Genomic DNA, 25,529 nt, shown 5'->3' on the forward strand with positions numbered 1-25,529 from the left:
AATCCGCCCTGATACGTTCTAGACTTTTCTGACTACAGATTTATTTTCTCCTATAGACCAAACCTGGACTCTTCAATTCTGGACACTTTATTGTAAGTAAAGAAAATGCAAGGAGATGCCTCCTCCACAACCACGAAACATTCCACAGATCATTCTACAGAACATTCCACAGAATACTCCACAGAACATTCCACAGAATATTCCACAAAACATTCATAAGCTTTGTGTTGTTACTATACAGAGAAGAATTTTGTTCTAGTCCTAAACACATTTTTACCATATCTCCCCTCCAGTACTTTGCCACTGATATTGTCAAATTATATACAGCTCTGGCAAAAATTAAGAGACCACTGCACAGTTTTATAAAAATCATCTTCTCTACATATCTGACAGCCATTCCATTCCAGTGTCAGTTGAATTCCGACCAGAGTATACCTCATTCTACTTAATGTGCTTCTGATTAGGTGATCACCTGAACCAAATCTTATTTAATGGAAGAAAGTATAAAATCCCTGCTGTGGTGTTCACAATCCTCTTGCAATAGAACAAGCTAGATGGCAAAACAAGTGCTAGTAATATCCCAAAAGTAATAGGAATGAAAAAATAACTTTTAACCATGCCAAAGGAGTTAAAAGAAAAGTCTTGAATGAGGAAAAGAAGGACTCAATTCTGGCTTTACTAGCAGAGGGACTCAGTGAGCGTCATATTGCCTCCATCCTTAAAATTTCTAAGATGGCAATCCATTACAACAAGGTAAAGCAGCAGCAATTGAGAACAACAAAGCTACAGACTGGCAGAGGGCGAAAACAACTCTCCACTGACTGGGATGACCATCATCTTATTCTAATGTCACTTAGCAACCGCAGGATGACATCAAGTGACCTACAAAAGGAATGGCAAATGGCAGCTGGGGTGCAGTGCACGGGATGAACAGCTCATAACAGGCAGGACTCAAGTGATGTAAAGCTAGAGAAAAGCCTTTCATCAATGAGAAGCAAAGGAGAGCCAAGCTGAATTTTGCCAAAGACCATAAGGATTGGACCATAGAGGACTGGAGTAAGGTAGTCTTCTCTGATGAGTCTAATTTTCTGATGGTTAGATGGAGACCTGGAGAGGCGTACAAGCCACCGTGTCTTGCACCACTGTGAAATTTGGTGGAAGATCGGTGATGATCTGGGGATGCTTCAGCAAGGCTGGAATTGGGCAGGTTAATCTTTGCGAAAGACATATGAATCAAGCCGCATAGAAGGTTATCCTTGAAAAAGACTTGATTCCTTCTGCTCAGGCAATGTTCCCCAACTCTGAGGACTGTTTTTTCCAGCAGTACAATGCGCCATGTCACACAGCTAGGTCAATCAAGGTGTGGATGAATGACCACCATATCAAATCCCTGTCATGGTCAGCCCAATCTCCAGACCTGAACCCCATTGAAAACCTCTGGAATGTAATGAAGGGTAAGACGGAAGTCACAATCCATCAAACAAAGAAGAACTGCTAAAATTTGTGTACCAGGAGTGGCATAAGGTCACCCAAAAGCAGTGTGAAAGACTGGTGGAAAGCATGCCAAGACGCATGAAAGCTGTGATTACAAATCATGGTTATTTGGTTTTTCCGCAAAGTATTGATTTCTGAACTCTTCCTGAGTTAAAACATTAGTATTGTTGTTTTTACATGACTATGAACTTGTTTTTTTTTATTAGTTGAGGTCTGCAAGCAATGCGTTTTTTTGTTATTTTGACCTTTTTTCACTTTCAGAAAATAAATACAAAATTTATTGCTTGGAATTTCGGAGACACGCTGTCAGTAGTTTATAGAATAAAAGAACAGTTTACATTTTGCTCAAAAATATACCTATAAAGAGAAAAATCAGACAAACTGAAAATGTTGCAGCGGTCTCTTAATTTTTGCCAGAGCTGTATATAGTATTACATGTGCCCGACATTATAGATTCACTCTATATATTACATGTGCCCGGCATTATAGATCCACTCTATATATTATATGTGCCCGGCATTATAGATCCACTCTATATATTATATGTGCCCGACATTATAGATTCACTCTATATATTACATGTGCCCGACATTATAGATTCACTCTATATATTACATGTGCCCGACATTATAGATTCACTCTATATATTACATGTGCCCGGCATTATAGATCCACTCTATATATTACATGTGCCCGGCATTATAGATCCACTCTATATATTACATGTGCCCGGCATTATAGATCCACTCTATATATTACATGTGCCTGGCATTATAGATCCACTTTATAATATTATATATAATTAATACATCGTGTATAGATTTATACATTTGTATAAGAATAAGATTGAAAAAAATATTACAAATATTATATCGCTATTAATATTATACCAGTAATATAAATAATATAATGTCACATAAATGTCTCCTCTGTTTCTTCACCAGATTCAGGCTTAATGTCATCAATGCCGTGCCAGCATTCAGGTATTTATCTAGAATCTTCCATATTCCTCTGTTCTTACGATATGAATCTTGTATATAAAGAGCAGCAGGAATAATCCTGGTGATACTTCTTATAGATGATATAAAGTTTTGAGACTGACACAAATTTGGGTTTCACACAGTTTGGTGCTTCGGAGTTTAAGATCTTTCAGTCGCATATTTCTATCATTACTGAAGTACAATTATCAGCATCTCACATGTTTTTAAACTTTTATTAACAAATACATCAAGTTTTTTAGTTAAAAAATGGCTGTCATTCCACAGGATTTGGCCCAGAAACTGATATCCAGCTGCCAGGGTTAAGGGCAGTCTTGAAAAATAAGGGTCAACACTATAAATATTAAGTCTTCTGACTAAAAGATTTAAAAACACTGAAGAAGAAAACTTTGTGAGAACCAAAATTTGTGTCCGTCTCAAAAAAATATGAGCTGCGATGCTCCTCTGGGAAATGTACAAATTGTCTCTTCAGAGAGGAAGAGAACTAGAACTCTAGTGCCCCCTATTGGATGTAGCAATCCTAACAGTCAATGTCGACCCTTTAACGAGCCTTGTCACATGACTTAGGATAACAGCCAAACCAGAATCTCAATTTGCAGACACTGTGTTTCGGGGTACTGCCCCTCATCAGTGCAAAGTGGAGATCTAGTTTGGCTGAGTGAGAGGCGTCTGACCAGGATCCAAAAAGTATCATTTCTCTTTGCACTGATGAGGGGCAGTGCCCGAAACACAGTGTCTGCAAATTGAGATTCTGGTTTGGCTTTTATCCTAAGTCATGTGACAAGGCTCGTTAAAGGGTCGACATTGACTGTTAGGATTGCTACATCCAATAGGGGGCACTAGAGTTCTAGTCCTCTTCCTCTCTGTAGAGACAATTTGAATCAATCATTGTAACTGGAGCTTTTATTTTACAGACCGGGCAGATTTCCAACCAGGGTCTCCAAGCCGCCAGATCTCGACACCATAATGTAAGTGTAAAAAATTAAAAAGAACCGCCGTCCACAACCACAGAACATTCCACAGAACATTCAGAACATTCTGAAGATTTCTCTGGTTATACCACATTGGAGAATATAGTTCTAGGTCTTAACACAATTGTTAGTATCTCAGGCAAACCTGAAAACATGACTATAAACCAGTAAGAATGTAATATAAAGTTATATTCAGTGGTGTACCGGTAATAGAAGCAGACCAGGCAGCCGCTGTAAGGCCTGGTGCTAGTGCCACCACCGCGCACCCTCATTCCTCAATGCCGATACATTTGAAAGCAATGATGGAAGAGGAGCCGTTAGCTGACACTCCCTCCTCCATCATTCTCTCTGTGCGTCTGACGTCTCAGCGCAGCGGGCGCGATGAAGTCACTACATTACACCTGTTGTGCCGACCAGCACCAAAGATCAGACCACATGCTGCAGAGACCTGAGCAGCGGGGGAACAAGAACATGTATTTTTCTTTCAAAAATTAATGAGTATATTGTGGAGGCCATCATACTATTTGGAGGGCCACTTAGGAAACAATCATAATAATCAGAGGGCTACTTGGTGGGCCATCATGCTACTTGGTGGACCTCTTGGGGTCCATTATATTATTTGCAGGACTGTGTGGGCCAGTTATACTATTTGGATTGATGTGTGGGGTAGTTATATTGTGTGTAGGGCTGTTTGAGGGGCAGTTATATTGTGTGTAGGGCTGTTTGAGGGGCAGTTATACTGTGTGTAGGGCTGTGTGTGGGGCAGTTATATTGTGTGTAGGGCTGTGTGGGGGCCATTATAGAGTTTGGAGGGCTGTGTGTGGGGGGCATTATACTATTTGGAGGGCTGTGTGGCACATTATTCAGTGTGGAGTGATAGTGTGGTCCATTGTAAAGTGCACGAGCCATTATACAATGTGGATGTTGTAGGGACCAACATACTGTATGGAGGGCTGTGTCAGGGCCATCATACTGTGTGTGGGGGACTATGGGCACCATTATACTATATTATACTTTGCAGAAGGGGTCTGGTACTGTATGGTGGTACTGTGCATGTAGAGGGTACTGTGGAAGAATTCCCTTTAGGTGTGTCTTAGGCTACGTTCACATTTGCGTTGTGTGCCGCAGCGTCGGCGACGCAACGCACAACGCAAATGTGAACGCATGCACAACGCTACGTTTTGCGCCGCATGCGTCCTTTTTTTCATTGATTTTGGACGCAGCAAAAATGCTACTTGCTGCGTCCTCTACGCCCGGACGCGTGCGCTGCAGTGGCGCATGCGGCGCAAAACGCAAGTGCGCCACATGTCCATGCGCCCCCATGTTAAATATAGGGGCGCATGATGCATGCGGCGACGCTGCGGCACCCGACGCTGCGGCGCTGACCGCAAATGTGAACTTAGCCTTACTGTGTTTAGGGGCAGATTTGTTGGCATCATACTGTATGGGGGCCATTGAAGAAGAATCCTAATGTGTGGCAACACTGAGGGGCTTCATTAGGAGCAAAATTACTTCATATGGGTTGCAAAGTTACGAGATATTTGCTTCTGTGACCCCACTGAATATTATTAATTTTTTGGGGGGAGGGAGTGGGTGGCAATTGGGACTTCTGCTATGGGGCTCCATGATTTCTATTCTATGTACACCCCTGGTTATATATAATATACATCCTGTAGTGGGACAACAAAGTCTTCTACCACACTGCCTATAAGAACAGACTGAGCCTAATGGGAAACCAGTCCTGAGAGGAGCACAGTTGTTCTGTGGATATAAATACGAGGGGCATATATTACTGGAGAGGGTCCAAGATGGGGGATGATATACCAGGTGGGGCAAAGGATGGAGAACATTATACCTGAAAAGGGAAGCATTATACCAGGAAGGGCCCCAGGATGGAGCACATTATGATAGGAGAGAGACATATTAGGAAGGGACCCAAGGTGGAGAACATTATACCAGCAAAGGGAAACTTTATACAAGGAAGGGACCCAGGATCAAGACAATATACCAGGAGGGCGAACATTATTACTTTAAAAGGCCCAGGATAGGGAACAATATGCCAGGAAAAGGCCCAGGATGGAGGGCATTATACCTGGATCGATATTGTGAAAAGTGAACTGTAAAAAATATGAACACAAAAAATAAGAAAAAATTGTTTTTTTTCTATATTTGTGTTGTAAAGAAAAATTAATTTAATTATGTAGCAATTTCTATGTACCCTACATTAGAGGTAAAAAATATATAATTTGTCTGACATGAAACAAAGCTTCATACAGCCACGTAAATGAAAAAAGAAAAAAAAAAGGCCCGGTTTATCGGGTTAATGACAGTTTTACATCAGACATCCCCATTAGTGATCACAATAAACATCTCATCATGGATAACCTCAATGTCAGGAGAAATATCTGTATAAATCTATATATGCCATGTTATATCTTACAGTGAGGAAGAAGAACCAGATGAGGATGCTGCAGACGTCATGTATGTAGAGAGATTTAATGAGATAATTGTGTGGACATTCTATATTACACGTTATAGAAATGTAATTATGGAGGGAGTGATATATACGGCACCTTGCTACTTTGTGTTCACATAAAATCCCAATAAACTATATTTAAGTTTGTGGGTGTAACGTAAAAAAAAGGAGAAAAGTTCACAGAGTACGGATACTTCCCGTATATACCACGGCCTCACTAATACCCGGCTGCAGAAATAGTAGGTTTTGGTGGTACAAGTCATGACACGTATCAGTGGTGAAGCATGAGAGGACCCCAGGTGCAGTGGTTCTGGGCACCAAAGTCTGTGGGGGCAAAAATGTCCCCTTTCCCCCATCATGCGCAAGTATTCTGAAGTCTCAGAGATTTTGCTGGTATTGTAAAAAGAAGTTTTTAGTTTGCATAAAAAATGCTAAAGACGACAAGACAACCTCTTCCTGCCTTCTGGAGAAATAGTAGATGATACATAGTCGTGTCTTATACACGGGTCCCATCGTACTGACCATACAAGTGCTGCGTATACTTGTGGTAACTGACGAGGCCTCGCCCCGCACCACCCCAGGATCCACATCTACTATATAATTGTCTTAGGGTCACTTCCGTCTTTCTGTCTGTCCTTCTGTCTGTCTTTCTTTCTGTCTGTCACAGAAATCCCAAGTCGCCGATTGGTCGTGGCCGTTTGGCCGCGACCAATCAGCAACGGGCACAGTCCAGCCGTGAAATGGCCGCTCCCTACTCCCCTGCAGTCAGTGCCCCCTCCATACTCCCCTCCAGTCAGCGCTCACACAGGGTTAATGGCTGCGTTACACCGCGTTATGTCCGTTAACGCTGCTATTAACCCTGTGTGACCAACTTTTTACTACTGATGCTGCCTATGCAGCATCAATAGTAAAAAGATCTAATGTTAAAAATAATAAAAAAAATTAAAAAAATCATTATATTCTCACCTTCCGGGGCCTTTCCCGCTCCTCGCGATGCTCCGGTCCATGCATTGCGGTCACGCGAGATGATGACGTAGCTATATACTACGTGGGCTGTGTTATATACTATGTGGCTGTGCTATATACTACGTGGCTATGCTATATACTACTTGGGCTGTGTTATATACTGCGTGGGCTGTATGCTACTTGGCTGTGCTATATTTCTCTGCTGTATCTGTGCATCATGAATCGTGGTATGTGTTAAAGAGGGGGGCCCACTGAAACTCTTTCGCCCGGGGCCCTCAAAAAACCTGGAGCAGGCCCTGGCTTCACTGATTGGTCACACTCGGCCGCGAACAATCAGCGACAGGCACTGTCCGCCCACGAATTGGCGAGGAATTTGAACCACGCTTCGCTAATTGGTCGCGGCCGGCCCAATCCTGTGTATAAATTATTCTGAAAGCTTCATAAATAAACTACATACATATTCTAGAATACCCAATGCATTAGAATCGGGCCACCATCAAGTAGGAAATATCACCCTTGCTGGAGATTTTCATAACAAGGGACAATAGAAAGTTTTTTTGGAATTGTGTAGATGTCGCAATATCATTGATTATATTATCCGACAGTATCTTCACCACCTAGACTGGACACTATAATGTGAGTGTATAGAATGAGGGACGGAATATATTATGTCACATCAAAAATCCCCACTAGTGACCACAATAATCATCTGTCTGTGGATGAATCCATCACCACGAGAAATATCTCTGTATTTCTGTATGTGATTTTTTTTATCTTTAATAGTGAGGAGGAAGAAGAGGAGGACATACAGGAGGAAGAAGAGGAGGACAGAGAGGAGGAAGAAGAGGAGGACAGAGAGGAGGAAGAAGAGGAGGACATAGAGGAGGAAGAAAAGGAGGACATAGAGGAGGAAGAAAAGGAGGACATAGAGGAGGAAGAAGAGGAGGACAGAGAGGAGGAAGAAGAGGAGGACAGAGAGGAGGAAGAAGAGGAGGACAGAGAGGAGGAAGAAGAGGAGGACATAGAGGAGGAAGAAAAGGAGGACATAGAGGAGGAAGAAAAGGAGGACATAGAGGAGGAAGAAGAGGAGGACAGAGAGGAGGAAGAAGAGGAGGACAGAGAGGAGGAAGAAGAGGAGGACAGAGAGGAGGAAGATGAGGAGGGAAACCCACCAGACACTGATAAGAGTGTGTAAGTGGAGAGATATAATGAGATGATTATACACAGACACTATCGATGATACATTATAGAGAGCTATAGTGACAGCTGACCGCCACTGCGTCTTTACCCATCCGGGGATGACATTCTCTTATATCTCAGGCCAGTGACAATATATAGCGGTGGTCACTAAGGGGTTTAATGAGAGGAGAAATATCTCTATAATTCCATATATGTCGCGTTCTCTCTCTATATGTTCACATTATTTCTTATAGTGAAAAAGAACAAGAACAAGAAGAGCAAGATGGAGACGTTGTGTATGTAGAGAGATGTAATAATATGATTGTCTGGACAATATATAGTGTATATTATATGTACATGTGGCTATACAGGTAATGAGGATATACGGCATGGCCTCACATGTCCCCGGCTGCAGAGATTACACCTTGTGGTGCCAGTCATGACGCATGCCAGTGGGGTGGCATGAGAGGACTACAGGAGCCGTTACTCTGAGCATCAAAGTCATTGGGGCACAAATTTCCCATTTACTCAAAGTCAAACGAGCAGCGTCAAGTGCAACCTCCTCTTCCAGTAATGCAATGAATTCCTGCCTATGCAGAGCGCAGCAGTCCAGATAAGTTTGTCACCTACTGCTACACGTTGTATAGGCAGCAGCCATCGAAGTGACAAAGCTCATTTCATAATACTGTGACTTTTAGCATCTTGGTCTCTGTCCATGGAAATCCATCCTGACTGCTGCGCTCTGCATAAGCAGCAAAAGAGATGACAACATGTGAGCAGCTAATAACTGAAGACAGTATTGAATCTTGTGCACTATTCTCTCTTCAGTCACTACTAAGAGCTGCTTTTATGTTTTCACTTTTATGTCCTGGAGTGAAAAAGCCCAACATTTTATGTAACTTCGAGTTGCCTGTAAATTTTGTGACATTTAAATTGTTTTACACCAGAAACAAATTTGATGAATCAGCCCTGATATGTTCTAGACTTTTCTGACTACAGATTTATTTTCTCCTATAGACCAAACTTGTTGGACTCTTCAATTCTGGACACTTTATTGTAAGTAAAGAGAATGCAAGGAGATGCCTCCTCCACAACCACGGAACATTCCACAGATCATTCTACAGAACATTCCACAGAATATTGCACGGAACATTCCACAGATCAGTCCACAGAACATTCCACAGAATATTCCACAGATCATTCTACAGAACATTCCACAGAACATTCCACAGAACATTCCACAGAACATTCCACAGAACATTCCACAGAATATTCCACAGATCATTCCACAGATCTTTCATAGAATATTCCACAGAAAGAGAAACCTAAATACATGACTGTAAGGTTATGTGCACACGTTCAGAAATTTTCACATTTTTTTTGCGGTTTTTCGCGATAAAAACGCATAAAAACGCATACATATGCATCCTATCATTTAGAATGCATTCCGCAATTTTTGTGCACATGATGCCCTTTTTTTCACAAAAAAAAAAACGCATCACGGTAAAAAAGCAGCATGTTCATTAATTTTGCCCATTTTTGCGTTTTTCCCGCTATTTAATGCATTGGGAAAAAACGCGCAAAAAACGTGCAGAAGACGAGCTAAAAACACATAAAAACCGCAAAAAAAACCGCATGCGGATTTCTGGCAGAAATGTCCGGTTTTTGTCAGGAAATTTCTGCAAGAAATCCTGACGTGTGCACGTAGCCTAAGGCTATGTACACATGTAGGAAAAGAGGTGCAGAATTTTCTGCACAAAATCCGCATCGCCTGGCAGAATCCGCAGCCGCGGATTTGCCGCGTTTTTTATGCAGATTTTGTGCAATTTTTATGTGGAATTGATGCGGATTTTGTGCGGATTTTCTGCAGTTTTTGCCACTGCGGAATTTTAACATTGAGGGGTGCAGAAACGCTGCAGATCCGCACAAAAGTGACATGCACTTCTTTGAAATCCGCAGCAATTCCGCACTGATTTTTCCGCACCATCTGCACAGGTTTTTCTTTTCCCATTGAATGACATTGTACTGTACTTCAGTGCGGATCTGCAGCGTTTCTGCACGGAAAAATTTGCTGCGGATCCGCACTAAATCCGCATCGTGTGCACATAGCCTATACCAGAATGTAATGTATGTGATATATAATATCTGTCCAGTCCTCTGAGAAGCAGCCTCTACTACTACTACAGGGTTATGGCTCGGGTTAGGGTCAACGTGATAAATTAGTTACATAAAAAGTAGAATAAAAAAAAATAAAAGCTTAAAAATGCTAATAAATTATAAAAAAAATATATATTTAATATCGGATTTCAAAACACAAAAAAAACAGAAGGTCAAAGAGCAAAGAATAATGACATGTTTTTGTTGTTGTTGTTTTTTTTAACTCAAAATACAATACTTGTGCTTGGGAGAATATTCCCGGTGACACACGTTATAGATGAGATGTTCTAGACATTTCTGAATCAATCATTGTAACTGGTGTTTTTCTGTTTTTATAGTGCGAACATCTCAGACTGTACAACATTGGACACCTTGTAGTAAGTATAGACAATGGAAAGCAGATGCCTATTCCGCAGCCACAGAACAATCCACAGAACCTTCCACAGAACCTTCCACAGAACCTTCCACAGAACAATCCACAGAACATTCCACAGAACAATCTACATAACATTCCACAGAACATTCCACAGAACCTTCCACAGAACATTCCACAGAACAATCCACAGAACATTCCACAGAACCTTCCACAGAACCTTCCACAGAACCTTCCACAGAACAATCCACAGAACAATCCACAGAACAATCTACATAACATTCCACAGAACCTTCCACACAACAATCCACAGAACAATCCACAGAACATTCCACAGAACCTTCCACAAAACATTACATAGAATATTCCACAGAACAATCCACAGAATTTTCCACAGAAAAATCCAAGGAAAAACTATAATTTTATATATATTTTTTGGCTGAAAATACAATTCCCGTGTTTGGGTAACAAGAAGATCAATACCGGTCTAAGGAGTGTTAGGAAGTCATGGGTTATGGGTCACAAAATGCTGCTTTGCCCAGGGCACTGGCAACCAACACTATGCCAATGCCACATACTGAAATTGACCTGTTTTGGAGGGGAATTACAAGGGGTCATAAATATTGGGGGATTGGTTATTTTACTAGTCATCACAGCGGAGCCAGCGTTTATCAAGGATCCCTGATATCCCTTTAGTCTTACAATATAATCTGTTATAATAAGGAGCAGCAAGAATATTCCTGGTGACACTTGTTCTAATGTTATAGATGAAATATTCGACACGTTTCTCAATCAATCATTGTAACTGGAGTTTTTTCTTCTTTTATAGCAAAAACATCTCGGAGTGGACGCCGGACACTATATTGTAAGTATAGAGAATGGAAAGGAGAAGCCTATTCCACAATCACAGAACATTCCACAGAACATTCCACAATCACAGTAGATTCCAGGGATCAATCTGAGTTTTGTCTTGTTACAATCATGAGAAGATTATAGATCTATTCCTGAACACAATCCTGACTATCTCAGGGAAAGACTTAAGGTACCGTCACACTAGGCGATATCGCCAGCGATCCGTGACGTTGCAGCGACCTGGATAGCGATATCGCTGTATTTGACACGCAGCAGCGATCTGGATCCCGCTGTGAAATTGCTGGTCGCTGCTAGAAGGTCTGCACTTTATTTGGTCGCTAGGTCGCCGTGTATCGCCGTGTTTGACAGCAAAAGCAAGGATACCAGCGATATTTTACACTGGTAACCAGGGTAAACATCGGGTTACTAAGCGCAGGGCCGCGCTTAGTAACCCGATGTTTACCCTGGTTACCAGCGTAAAAGTTAAAAAAACAAACAGCACATACTCACCAGCGCGTCCCCCAGCCTCTGCTTCCTGACACTTACTGAGCGCCGGCCCTAAACTGAAAGTGAAAGCACAGCGGTGACGTCACCGCTGTGCTGTTAGGGCCGGAGCTCAGTCAGTGTCAGGAAGCAGAGGCTGGGGGACGCGCTGGTGAGTATGTGCTGTTTGTTTTTTTAACTTTTACGCTGGTAACCAGGGTAAACATCGGGTTACTAAGCGCGGCCCTGCGCTTAGCAACCCGATGCTTACCCTGGTTACCCGGGGACCTCGGCATCGTTGGTCGCTGGAGAGCGGTCTGTGTGACAGCTCTCCAGCGACCAAACAGCGACGCTGCAGCGATCGGCATCGCTGTCGCTATCGCTGCAGCGTCGCTTAATGTGACGGTACCTTAAGAACATGACTGTAAACCAGTGAGAATGTAACATAATGTGATTTACAATCTACGTCCTGTCCTCTGAGGAGCGGCCTCTTCTACCACACCGCCTACAGGAACAGACTGAGCCCAACGGATAATCCAGTCCTTAGAGGAACACAATAGTTCTGAGGATATAGATAGGATTCCGCCATTACAGGCCGTCTGTGTCCATATTAATCACAATGAGGTTATTAGTGGCAGTTTTACATCAGATCTGCCCACTAGTGATCACAATAAAGATCTGATCATGGATGAACTTAATACCAGGAGAAATATCTATATAACCTGAGGAGGAGGCTGGAGATGCCATGTAAGTGGAGCTATAATGTGAGGATGATATGGACTTTTTTGTTGTATGGAATTTCCATAAGGAGTATGTGGGGACATGGATATGGGGTGTGTTTCACTAGTTATCAGAGCAGATATGGAGCAGTTGACCAACGTGACAGCATTGTATAGAGATGAGATATGATCCATGGGAGGAGACTCTATTGTCCTAAGAGTCGCCTCAACCACAGAACATTCTATGACTGAGGCTTCATGTACACAACTCCATATGATGTAATATTTGAGAAATGGTTATGATCTATCGAAGTACAAGTACAGACCAAAAGTTTGGACACACCTTCTCATTCAAAGATTTTTATGTATTTTCATGACTCTGAAAATTGTACATTCACACTGAAGGCATCAAAACTATGAATTAACACATGTGGAATTATATACTTAACAAAAAAGTGTGAAGCAACTGAAAATATGTCTTATGTTCTAGGTTCTTCAAAGTAGCCACCTTTTGCTTTGATGACTGCTTTGAACACTCTTGGCATTCTCTTGAGTTTCAAGAGGTAGTCACCAGAAATGGTTTTCACTTCACAGGTGTGCCCTGTCAGGTTTAATAAGTGGGATTTCTTGCCTTATAAATGGGTTTGGGACCATCATTTGTGTTGTGCAGAAGTCTGGTGGATACACAGCTGATAGTCCTACTGAATAGACTGTTAGAATTTGTATTATAGCAAGAAAAAAGCAGCTAAGTAAAGAAAAACGAGTGGCCATCATTACTTTAAAGGGCCACTGTCACCCCCCCCCCAGCCGTTATAAACTAAAAGAGCCACCTTGTGCAGCAGTAATGCTGCAGTCTAACAAGGTGGCTCTTTTAGTTTTTGATTCATTTATTACCTCAATAAATCGTTTTAAAATTTGGCCACACATACCAGATATTGTGCCAGGAGGCGGTCCGAATCGTCCCCTATGAAGCTCCCAACGGCCGTCACTCTTCTCTTCAGGGGCGATGGTCGCCGCCCCCTGAGCGCTGTTATCTTCTGAAATCCGGCGCCTGCGCTGTGCGTGCCTGCCTGGGGCCTGCGCAGTGTTCATTGTCAGTGCGGCCACACTGTTGCTGAATCCCCCGCCCCGCACTGTTATTCATTATGCACAGTGCGGGGCTGGGGTTCCTGGGAAGGTGGGGGAGCTGGGGAGCGTCGGAGCTGGAGAGCGTCTAAACAGCGCAGTGCGCATGCCCAGGAACCCCAGCCCCGCATTGTGCATAATGAATAACAGTGCGGGGCGGGGGATTCAGCAACAGTGTGGCCGCACTGACAATGAACACTGTGCAGGCCCCAGGCAGGCACACACAGCGCAGGCGCCGGATTTCAGAAGATAACAGCGCTCAGGGGGCGGCGACCATCGCCCCTGAAGAGAAGAGTGACGGCCGTTGGGAGCTTCATAGGGGACGATTCGGACCGCCTCCTGGCACAATATCTGGTATGTGTGGCCAATTTTTAAAACGATTTATTGAGGTAATAAATGAATCAAAAACTAAAAGAGCCACCTTGTTAGACTGCAGCATTACTGCTGCACAAGGTGGCTCTTTTAGTTTATAACAGCTGGGGGGGGGTGACAGTGGCCCTTTAAGAAATGAAGGTCAGTCAGTACGAAAAATTGGGGAAACTTTGAAAGTCCCCAAGTGCAGCAGCAAAAACCATCAAGCGCTACAAAGAAACTGGCTCACATGAGGACCGCCCCAGGAAAGGAAGACCAAGAGTCACCTCTGCTTCTGAGGATAAGTTTATCCGAGTCACCAGCCTCAGAAATCGCAGGTTAACAGCAGCTCAGATTAGAGACCAGGTCAATGCCACACAGAGTTCTAGTAGCAGACACATCTCTACAACAACTGTTAAGAGGAGACTTTGTGCAGCAGGCCTTCATGGTAAAATATCTGCTAGGAAACCACTGCTAAGGACAGGCAACAAGCAAAAGAGACTTGTTTGGGCTAAAGAACACAAGGAATGGACATTAGACCAGTGGAAATCTGTGCTTTGGTCTGATAAGTCCAAATTTGAGATCTTTGGTTCCAACCACCGTGTCTTTGTGAGACGCAGAAAAGGTGAACGGATGGACTCTACATGCCTGGTTCCCACCATGAAGCATGGAGGAGGAGGTGTGATGGTGTGGGGGTGCTTTGCTGGTGACACTGTTGGGGATTTATTCAAAATTACAATTGAAGGCACACTGAACCAGCATGGCTACCACAGCATCTTACCACAGCAGCGGCATGCTATCCCATCCGGTTTGCGTTTAGTTGGACCATCATTTATTTTTCAACAGGACAATGACCTCAAACACACCTCCAGGCTGTGTAAGGGATATTTGACCAAGAAGGAGAGTGATGGGGTGCTACACCAGATGACCTGGCCTCCACAGTCACCAGACCTGAACCCAAGAGATGGTTTGGGGTGACCTGGACCGCAGAGTGAAGGCAAAAGGGCCAACAACTGCTAGGCATCTCTGGGAACTCCTTCAAGACTGTTGGAAGACCATTCCCGGTGACTACCTCTTGAAGCTCATCAAGAGAATGCCAAGAGTGTGCAAAGCAGTCACCAAAGCAAAAGGTGGCTACTTTGAAGAACCTAAAATATAAGACATATTTTCAGTTATTTCACACTTTTTTGTTAAGTATATAATTCCACACGTGTTAATTCATAGTTTTGATGCCTTCAGTGTGAACGTACAATTTTCAGAGTCATGAAAATACAGAAAAATCTTTGAATGAGAAGGTGTGTCCAAACTTTTGGTCTGTACTGTCTATGGAGCCAGACTTTCCCGCTATTACATAGAGGCCTACAGAAGTATTCTTAATATGGTGCCATATTACACTAATAATTTCCCCTATAAATCTGAATTCAGACGTCTGGGTTTCTCAGTCAGTTTACGGACCACAAGACCCAGGCCAGACACGGGTTTCCTCACCCAAACTTGGCATCATATAAGGCTCTTGAGTTTAGGTCAGGAGACCCTCGGTCGGTCTGTACATCGCAGTCCACACAGGGATCATAAATGTCGAATGTGTGAAAGTGGCCTAGGACACACAACTCCGCCATATGCATTATTTCTAATGATGAACATTATGTCCATAGTAATGTCAGTGTAAATCATCACAGAAGACCTGATCATGGATGAATTTACTGTCAGGAGAAACATTGATATAATTGTTATATGATGTTATTATTTCTAATAGAGAAGAAAATGAAGAACAACAAGAAAATGAGGAGACATCGAGTGAGGAGGAGATTGTGTAAGTGGAAAGACCCCAAGTCCATGACAGACCCGTGTCCTGGAGTCAGTGAGACAGCCCTGCCCGCCCATCACTGTCCCAGGATGTCACACCTGTCCTGATAGAAGGGAGGAAATCATTGATGGCTTCTCCCACACAGGAATCTTTATCGCTGATCATAGAGAATGATATGGGAAGTAGGCGCCATGTCCTCCTTAAAGGGAGTCTGTCACCCCCAAAATGCAAATTCAGGTGCTGAATCAAGTAGATAGGGGATTATAGAGTGTAGCGAGCGAGCAGCTTCAGAGAGGCGCTGGAGATCAGAGTGTGCCCGCATACACACTGAGTGTGTGCCCGCTCTGCCCAGTGAGCGCCGCTGGGCTCCTCCAGTGTCAGTGTGCACACACACGAGCAGGGATTTAGGGAACTCTCGCTGTGAGAACGCGCCGTCAATCAAGGTCAGAGACCGCGCTGGATATGCAGATGGGAGAGTGTAACAGAGCAGCGAGCCAGGGGGGCACGAAAGCATCCTCATGGTCATATGGAGTAACAGTGACATGTTCTGCAACTACATCAGTAGAATGTATATTGCTAGTATGATTTCTACAGGGGCTGGGTCCTCTATATAAATGTCTAAGTAGCTTAATTTGCATTTCGGGGTGACAGACTTCTTATAAAATAATGGAGAGAAAATGTATGTATGAATGTGACCTAAAGCTGAGACAGTGAGGGAACATCAGACAAGGAGCAGAGACCTCACATGTGTACATCGGGCGTTCGGATATAACGGACTAGTTATAATTATTGGGGACTGATCATATAATATCTTATTTTTTCTTTCTGAACTAGAAAACCAAGAGGCTGGATCAGACGGATGAAAAACATGTAAGTAATATAAGGACATGATATATTTCCAGCTCAGTATTCTCCTTCTGCTGATCTTTGTTATTCATTATCATGTATTACAAATCACATAGCGAGTAAACATGGACGTCAAAATGTTAGCCATGACACTCTGAGTGGTGGTCGGCATCTAGAGGGGAGATGGGGCACATATACTGTATGTCTTAATACATGAAACGTTCAACCTCTCTGCTGTGTCCTTCAGTCACTGACATATCAGATGTCAGCCCTTCTATTATGTCCTTCAGTCAGTGAAGTATCAGATGTCAGCCTCTCTGTTGTGTCCTTCAGTCACTAAAGTGTCAGATGTCAACCTCTCTATTCTGCCCTTCAGTCACTGAGGTCTCAAACATCAGCCTCTCTTTTCTGTCCATCAGTGAGGTGTCAGATGGTAGCCTCTCTATTCTGTCCTTCAGTCACTGAGGTGTCAGATGTCAGCCTTTCTATTCTGTCCTTCAATTAAGGTATCAGATGCTAGCCTCTCTCTCTTCTCTCCATCAGTGAGGTGTCAGATGTCAGCCTCTCAATTCTGTGCTACAGTTACTGAAATATCAGATGTCAGGCTGATTTTTCTGTCCTTCAGTCCCTGAGGTGTGGGAGCATAGTTCTTGCTGTTTATCATTGTTCTCTATTACTGATATATGACTTTCTTCTTGATAGTCAGAGGGGCAATGTCTCATGTTGAGGCAAATCTCCATTGATAGGCAAGAATTTAGTACACAATTTTTCAGGGTGAGAGAAAGTTTTCTTTTTGGTGATTATCTGGACTCTATCATTTATTTGGTTTTATTCCTTTGCAGCTGACATTTTTACATAGTTACATAGATTGAAAAAAGATCTAGGTCCATCAAGTTCAACCTTTCTCCACCAATTGTACAGTGGGTACAGAAAGTATTCAGACCCCTTTAAATTTTTCACTCTTTGTTTCATTGTAGCCATTTGGTGAATTCAAAAAAGTTCTTTTTTTTCTCATTAATGTACACTCTGCATCTCATCTTGACTGAAAAAAAACCCAGAAATTTAGAAATGTTTGCAAATTTATTAAAAAGAAAAGCTGAAATATCACATGGCCATAAGTATTCAGAACCCTGAACCCTTTGTTCAGTATTGAGTAGAACCCCCTTTTGAGCTAGTACAGCCACGAGTCTTCTTGGGAATGATGCAACAAGTTTTTCACACCTGGATTTGGAGATCCTCTGCCATTCTTCCTTGCAGATCCTCTCCAGTTCCATCAGGTTGGATGGTGAACGTTGGTGGACAGCCATTTTCAGGTCTCTCCAGAGATGCTCAATTGGGTCTAGGTCAGGGCTGTGGCTGGGCCAATCAAGAATGGTCACAGAGTTGTTCTGAAGCCACTCCTTTGTTATTTTAGCTGTGTGCTTAGGGTTATTGTCTTGTTGGAAGTTGAACCTTCGGCCAAGTCTGAGGTCCAGAGCACTCTGGAAGAGGTTTTCATCCAGGATATCTCTGTACTTGGCTGCATTCATGTTTCCTTCAATTGCAACCAGTCATCCTGTCCCTGCAGCTGAAAAACACCCCCATAGCGTGATGCTGCCACCACCATGTTTCACTTTTGGGATTTTCTCCACACACACACCTCTTAGAATGATCACCAAAAAGTTCTCTCTTCATCTCATCAGACCAGAGAATCTTATTTCTCATAGTCTGGGAGTCCCTCATGTGATAGGCTTCCGTCGGGCAGCTCTGCCATAAATGCCCGACTGGTGGAGGGATGCAGTGATAGTTGACTTTGTGGAACTTTCTCACATCTTCCTACTGCATCTGTGGAGCTCAGCCGCAGTGATCTTGGGGTTCTTCTTTACCTCTCTCAGCAAGGCTCTTCTCCCATGATTGCTCAGTTTAGCTGGACGGCCAGGTCTAGGAAGACTTCTGGTGGTCCCAAACATCTTCCATTTAAGGATTATGGAGGCCACTGTGCTCTTTGGAACCTTGAGTACTGCCCAAATACTTTTGTGACCTTGGCCAAATGTGTGCCTTGCCACAATTCTGTCTCTGAGATCCTTGGCCTGTTCCTTTGACCTCATGATTCTCATTTGGACTGACTTGCACTGTGAGCTGTGAGGTCTTATATAGACAGGTGTGTGCCTTTCCAGGTCAAGTCCTATCAGTTTAATTAAACACAGCTGGACTCCAATGAAGGAGTAGAACCATCTCAAGGAAGAAAATGGACAGCATGTAACTTAAATGAGTGTCTGAGCAAAGGGTCTGAATACTTATGACCATGTGATATTTCAGTTGTTCTTTTTTAATAAATTTGCAAAAATTTCTACATTTCTGTTTTTTTCAGTCAAGATGAGGTGCAGAGTGAAAATTAATGAGAAAATGAAAAACATTTTTGAATTTACCAAATGGATGCAATGAAACAAAGAGTGAAAAATGTAAAGAGGTCTGAATACTTTCGGTACCCACTGTACATTTTGTCACTAATTTAACTATAATCCACATTGTAATGTGTAATGAGGAAATCATCCAGCCCTTGTATAAAATCTGTTATAGTGTCTGCCATTGCTACCTCTTGTGGTCGGGCATTCCGCTGTCTGAGTGCTCTAACTGTAAAGAACCCCTTCCTATTTAGCTGCCGGATTTGAAATAAAAGGACGAGGAAGGAGAAGCCTCTATCAACGTAAATACAATTGCAGGAATGTCTGTAATCACCCCGTGTAACAGGCCCTTTAGTTATTCTAAGAGTCAGTGATGATCTTCAGATCTTTCCATAACATCCTGTAGCTAAGGGGCGGCTTTATCTTACAGCATAGTAGAAATACGGCCCGATGTGATGTACGGTACCAGGTGTCAGACCAATGTCTGCAGTGAAGGCATAAACCCAGGGTCTGTAACATTATTCCGTAGGAATAAAACTCCAGAGATGAAGTGGGGGATTATATACTCAAATCCACACAATTGTCACATTTTTCATGGGACTTAAAGTAGACCGTGCTCTCATAAACATGTTTTTGTATTTTTTTTTAGATTTCTCTCCTTGGTTTGCTGCAAAACATCTGAAAAAAAGTGAGTATCCAGCATCCCCCCGATAAGGACATTCTGCGCCCCCATATTCACCCCCAATCCTGATGCCATATTTCATCACATTATCAGCGAGTTGGATAAATAGCAGCATAAAAGAGTTATATGCTGAAATGTGCCCTGGTGTCACAAACAATGAGCAAAAACGATTGATGTGCTGGACTGGGGAGTAGGGAGGGGGCACTGACTGGAGGGGAGTAGGGAAGGGCGACTTCACGGCCGTCCGGCCAGCTGCGACCAATCAGCGACGCGGGATTTCCGCGACAGACAAACAGACGGAAGTGACCCTTAGACGATCATATAGATAGATGTGAGCCTGATGCTATGTGAGGAGAGCCTGATGCTATGGAGAGATGGACTCAGCGAAAAATGACAACAGGCTCCATTACTACCTCGGACTCACCTTAGTGTTAAAAGTAGCCAAATTGTTCATGTGAAATTATAATGTGAGAGATTATTTGGGGCAGGACAAGGTGTTCTGGTGCCAAAATGGCCCCATCCAGCATGTTCAATCAGGGAAGTGGCGGAGCACTTCCCTATAGCTGGCCATACACAAGGCACACTGTAGCTGTAGACCGGACGGTCATTCAGCAGACATCATGTATCCCGCCATCCATGCACCATTGTACGTCATCGCTACATATGAAATGATGATTCCTCACCAATGTCTCCTGATGACCCCAGACTGTAGAGGGGGAGACATGTGGGTGCAGGACATATGGATTGTGATAAGTGAGGGATACATGTTATTTATTCTGGAAGTTTTCTGTATCTGTTTTAATATTAGTTTAGTATTGAAATAGGATAATTCGTGGATACTGTCCGCGCTGCTGCACAAATAACAGTCCAGATGTATAATAGATAAAAAATTGGTATATTTGTTTTCTCAACGCGTTTGGAATTCACTCGGACTTCTTCCTCAGGAGATGCATAAGTGTACAATAACTCCACATGCTGTTTAAATAGATTCAACATTCAAATCTGGCGCCAAAGGCATCACCTGCCCAACAATGTCAAAGTTCAGGGAGCCGGCACATGATACAACAAATGACAGTTCAAACTAGAACTTGTGATTTGGCTAAAAGAAGGGAGAATTCTTAGTATAGTCTTGTAACACTGTTATTATCTATTTACAGGTATATTTATACAAAGAAAGAACTAAAGAGCAGAAAAGTTCCAGATAAAGAAAATCATAAATAAATAAACATTTTCTTATTAATTTATTAAAAATATATGAATGTGTAAAAATTAATTTATTATTTGATTAAAAATATGAAGTACAGTGCCTTGCGAAAGTATTCGGCTCCCTGGAACATTTCAACCTTTTCCCACATATCATGCTTCAAACATAAAGATACCAAATGTAAATTTTTGGTGAAGAATCAACAACAAGTGGAACATAATTGTGAAGTTGAAGGAAATTTCTTGGCTATTTTACATTTTTGTGGAAATTCAAAAACTGAAAAGTGGGGCGTGCAATATTATTCAGCTCCTTTACTTTCAGTGCAGCAAACCCACTCCAGAAGTTCATTGTGGATCTTTGAATGATCCAATGTTGTCCTAAATGCCTAACGATGATAAATATAATCCACCTATGTGTAATCCAGTCTCCGTATAAATGCACCTGCTCTGTGATAGTCTCAGGGATCAGTTTGAAGCACAGAGCATCATGAAGACCAAGGAACACAACAGGCAGGTCCGTGATACTGTTATGGAGAAGTTTAACCCCTTAACGACCGCCGATACGCCTTTTAACGGCGACCGCTAAGGGTACTTAAACCACAGCGCCGTTAATTAACGGCGCTGTGGAAAAAGTGTATAGCGCCCCCCAGAGTCGGATTTTCTCTGGGGTCTCGGTTGCCAAGGGTAGCCGAGACCCCAGAGAACATGATTCGGGGGGTTTTTACCGACCCCCGAGTTGCGATCGCCGGTAATTAACAGTTTACCGGCGACCGCAAAAAAAAAAAAGCGATCAGTTATTTCTCTGTCCTCTGATGTGATCGCACATCAGAGGACAGAGAAATAGGGGGATTTGGGGACCCTAACATACTCACCCGGTGTCCCTGGGTCCTCTTCTGTCTTCTCCTGCCAGCCGGCTTTTTCATCATGGCGGGCGCATGCGCAGTGCGCCCGCCATCTGCTGCCATCTGCCGGCCGGCAGGAGAAGACGAGTTGGGGCTAAAATTAGGGTTAGGGTTAGGGTTAGAGTTAGGGTTAGGGTTAGAGTTAGGGTTAGAGTTAGGGTTAGAGTTAGGGTTAGGGTTGGGGCTAAATTTAGGGTTAGGGCTAGGGTTAGGCTACTTTCACACTAGCGTTTTTTGGCTTCCGTCGCAATGCGTCGTTGGAGAAAAAACGCATCCTGCAAAAGTGCTTGCAGGATGCGTTTTTTTCTCCATTGGCTTGCATTAGTGACGCATTGCGACAGATTGCCACATGTCGCATCCATCGTGCGACGGATGCGTTGTGCTTTGGCGGACCGTCGACACAAAAAAAACTACATGTAACTTTTTTGTGCGACGTGTCCGCCATTTCCGACCGTGCATGCGTGGCCGGAACTCCGCCCCCGCCTCCCCGCACCTCACAAAGGGGCAGCGGATGCGTTGAAAAAACAGCATCCGCTGCACCCGTTGTGCGGCGCTTACAACGCTAGCGTCGGTACGTCGGCCCGACACACTGCGATGGGCCGAGTACGACGCTAGTGTGAAAGTAGCCTTAGGCTTCTTTCACACTTGCGTCGGTACGGGGCGGTCGCAATGCGTCGGCCCGACGTACCGACGCACGTTGTGAAAATTGTGCACAACGTGGGCAGCGGATGCAGTTTTTCAACGCATCCGCTGCCCAGTCTATTTCCTGGGGAGGAGGGGGCAGAGTTACGGCCACGCATGCGCGGAAATGGCGGACGCGACGTACAAAAAAAAGGTTACATTGAACTTTTTTTGTGACGACGGGGGCTAAAGTTATGGTTAGGGTTGGGGCTAAAGTTAGGGTTGGGGCTAAAGTTAGGGTTAGAGTTGGGATTAGAGTTAGGGTTTGGATTAGGGTTGGGATTAGTGTTACGTTTGGGATTAGGGTTGGGATTAGGGTTAGGGTTGGGATTAGGGTTAGGGGTGTGTTGGATTTAGGGTTTTGATTAGGGTTATGGTTAGGGTTGAGATTAGGGCTGTTTTGGGGTTAGGGTTGTGATTATCGTTAGGGTTGTGATTAGGATTATGGATCGGGTTGAGATTAGGGTTAGGGGTGTGTTGGAGTTAGGGTTGGAGTTATAATTTGGGGGTTTCCACTGTTTAGGTACATCAGGGGGTCTCCAAACACGACAGCCAATTTTGCGCTAAAAAAGTCAAATGGTACTCCCTCCCTTCTGAGCTCTGCCGTGCGCCCAAACAGTGGTTTACCCCCACATATGGGGCATCAGCGTACTCGGGATAAATTGGACAACAACTTTTGGGGTCCAATTTCTCCTGTTACCCTTGTGAAAATAAAAACTTGGGGGCTAAAAATCTTTTTTGTTGGAAAAAAAAATATTTTTTTATTTTCACTACTCTGCATTATAAACTTCTGTGAAGCACTGGAGCTTTCAAAGTTCTCACCACATATCTAGATAAGTTCCTTAGGGGGTCTAGTTTCCAAAATTTGGTCACTTGTGGGGGTTTCTACTGTTTAGGTACATCAGGGGCTCTGCAAACGCAACATAACACCCACAGACAATTCTATCAAAGTCTGAATTCCAAAATGGCGCTCCTTCTCTTCCGAGCTCTGCCGTGTGCCAAAACAGTGGTTTACCCCCACATATGGGGTACCAGCATACTCAGGACAAATTGGACAACAACTTTTGGGGTCCAATTTCTCTTGTTACCCTTGTGAAAATAAAAATTTTGGGGCTAAAAAAATCTTTTTTGTGGGAAAAAAAATATTTTTTATTTTCACTACTCTGCATTATAAACTTCTGTGAAGCACTTGGGTATTCAAAGTTCTCACCACATATCTAGATAAGTTCCTTGGGGGGTCTATTTTCCAAAATGAGGTCACTTGTTGGGGGTTTCTACTGTTTAGGTACATTAGGGGTCTGCAAACGCAACATAACGCCCGCAGACAATTCTATCAAAGTCTGCATTCCAAAATGGCGCTCCTTCCCTTCCGAGCTCTGCCGTGTGCCCAAACAGTGGTTTACCCCCACATATGGGGTACCAGCATACTCAGGACAAATCGGACAACAACTTTTGGGGTCCAATTTCTCTTGTTACCCTTGTGAAAATAAAAACTTGGGGGCTAAAAAATCTTTATTGTTAAAAAATATATATTTTTTATTTTCACGACTCTGCATTATAAACTTCTGTGATGCACTTGGGCATTCAAAGTTCTCACTACACATCTAGATAAGTTCCATGGGGGGTCTAGTTTCCAAAATGGGGTCACTTTTGGGGGGTTTCTACTGTTTAGGCATATCAGGGGCTCTCCAAACGCGACATGGCGTCCGATCTCAATTCCAGTCAATTTTGCATTGAAAAGTCAAATGGCGCTCCTTTGCTTCCGAGCTCAGCCATGCGCCCAAACAGTGGTTTACCCCCACATATGGGGTGTCGGCGTACTCAAGACAAATTGTACAACAACTTCTGGGGTCCATTTTCTCCTGTTACCCTTGGTAAAATAAAAATTTGGAGGCAAAAAGATCATTTTTGTAGAAAAAATTCGATTTTTTTATTTTCACGGCTCTACGTTATAAACTTCTGTGAAGCACCTGGGGGTTTAAAGTGCTCACCACACATCTATATAAGTTCCTTAAGGGGTCTAGTTTCCAAAATGGTGTCATATGTGGGGGGTCTCTACTGTTTAGGCACATCAGCGGCTCTCCAAACGTGACATGGCGTCCGATCTCAATTCCAGCCAATTCTACATTGAAAAAGTAAAACGGTGCTCCTTCACTTCCAAGCTCTGCGGTGCGCCCAAACAGTGGTTTACCTCCACATATGGGGTATCGGCGTACTCAGGAAAAATTGCACAACAAAATTTGTGGTTAAATTTCTGTTTTTACACTTGTGAAAATAAAAAAAAATGGTTCTGAAGTAAAATGTTTGCAAAAAAAAAGTTAAATGTTCATTTTTTTCTTCCACATTGTTTTAGTTCCTGTGAAGTACGTAAAGGGTTAATAAACTTCTTGAATGTGGTTTTGAGCAGCTTGAGGGGTGCAGTTTTTAGAATGGTGTCACACTTGGTTATTTTCTATCATATAGACCCCTCAAAATCACTTCAAAGGTGATGTGGTCCCTAAAAAAAACATGGTGTTGTAAAAATGAGAAATTGCTGGTCAACTTTTAACCCTTATAACTCCCTAACAAAAAAAAAAATTGTTTCCAAAATTGTGCTGATGTAAAGTAGACATGTGAGAAATGTTATTTATTAACTATTTTTTGTGACATATCTCTCTGATTTAAGGGCATAAAAATACAAAGTTTGAAAATTGCTAAATTTTAAAAATTTTCGCCATATTTCCATTTTTTTCATAAATAATTGCAAGTAATATCGAAGAAATGTTACCACTAACTTGAAGTACAACATGTCACGAAAAAACAGTCTCAGAATCAGCGGGATCCGATAAAGCGTTCCAGAGTTATAACCTCATAAAGTGACAGTGGTCAGAATTGTAAAAA

The 25,529-nt window shown here is 42.9% G+C and overlaps 3 long non-coding RNA genes across 3 annotated transcripts in view; all 3 read left to right on the top strand.

Annotated features, from left to right (window-relative positions):
- The window catches only part of LOC143808550 (uncharacterized), a 1,160,439-nt gene that overhangs the window by 776,488 nt on the left and 358,422 nt on the right, over nucleotides 1-25,529 (top strand). The window lies entirely within an intron of this gene.
- On the top strand, nucleotides 57-5,963 carry LOC143810145 (uncharacterized). Its single transcript, XR_013222671.1, has 4 exons — nucleotides 57-92; nucleotides 2,439-2,477; nucleotides 3,407-3,460; nucleotides 5,906-5,963. It is a non-coding gene; the product is annotated as an uncharacterized LOC143810145 (long non-coding RNA).
- LOC143810146 (uncharacterized) lies at nucleotides 7,964-11,464 on the top strand. Its single transcript, XR_013222672.1, has 5 exons — nucleotides 7,964-8,096; nucleotides 8,339-8,380; nucleotides 9,102-9,140; nucleotides 10,580-10,618; nucleotides 11,444-11,464. It is a non-coding gene; the product is annotated as an uncharacterized LOC143810146 (long non-coding RNA).

Source organism: Ranitomeya variabilis, chromosome 2 (genome assembly GCF_051348905.1).
Source record: "Ranitomeya variabilis isolate aRanVar5 chromosome 2, aRanVar5.hap1, whole genome shotgun sequence".
NCBI classification, from domain to species: domain Eukaryota; kingdom Metazoa; phylum Chordata; class Amphibia; order Anura; family Dendrobatidae; genus Ranitomeya; species Ranitomeya variabilis.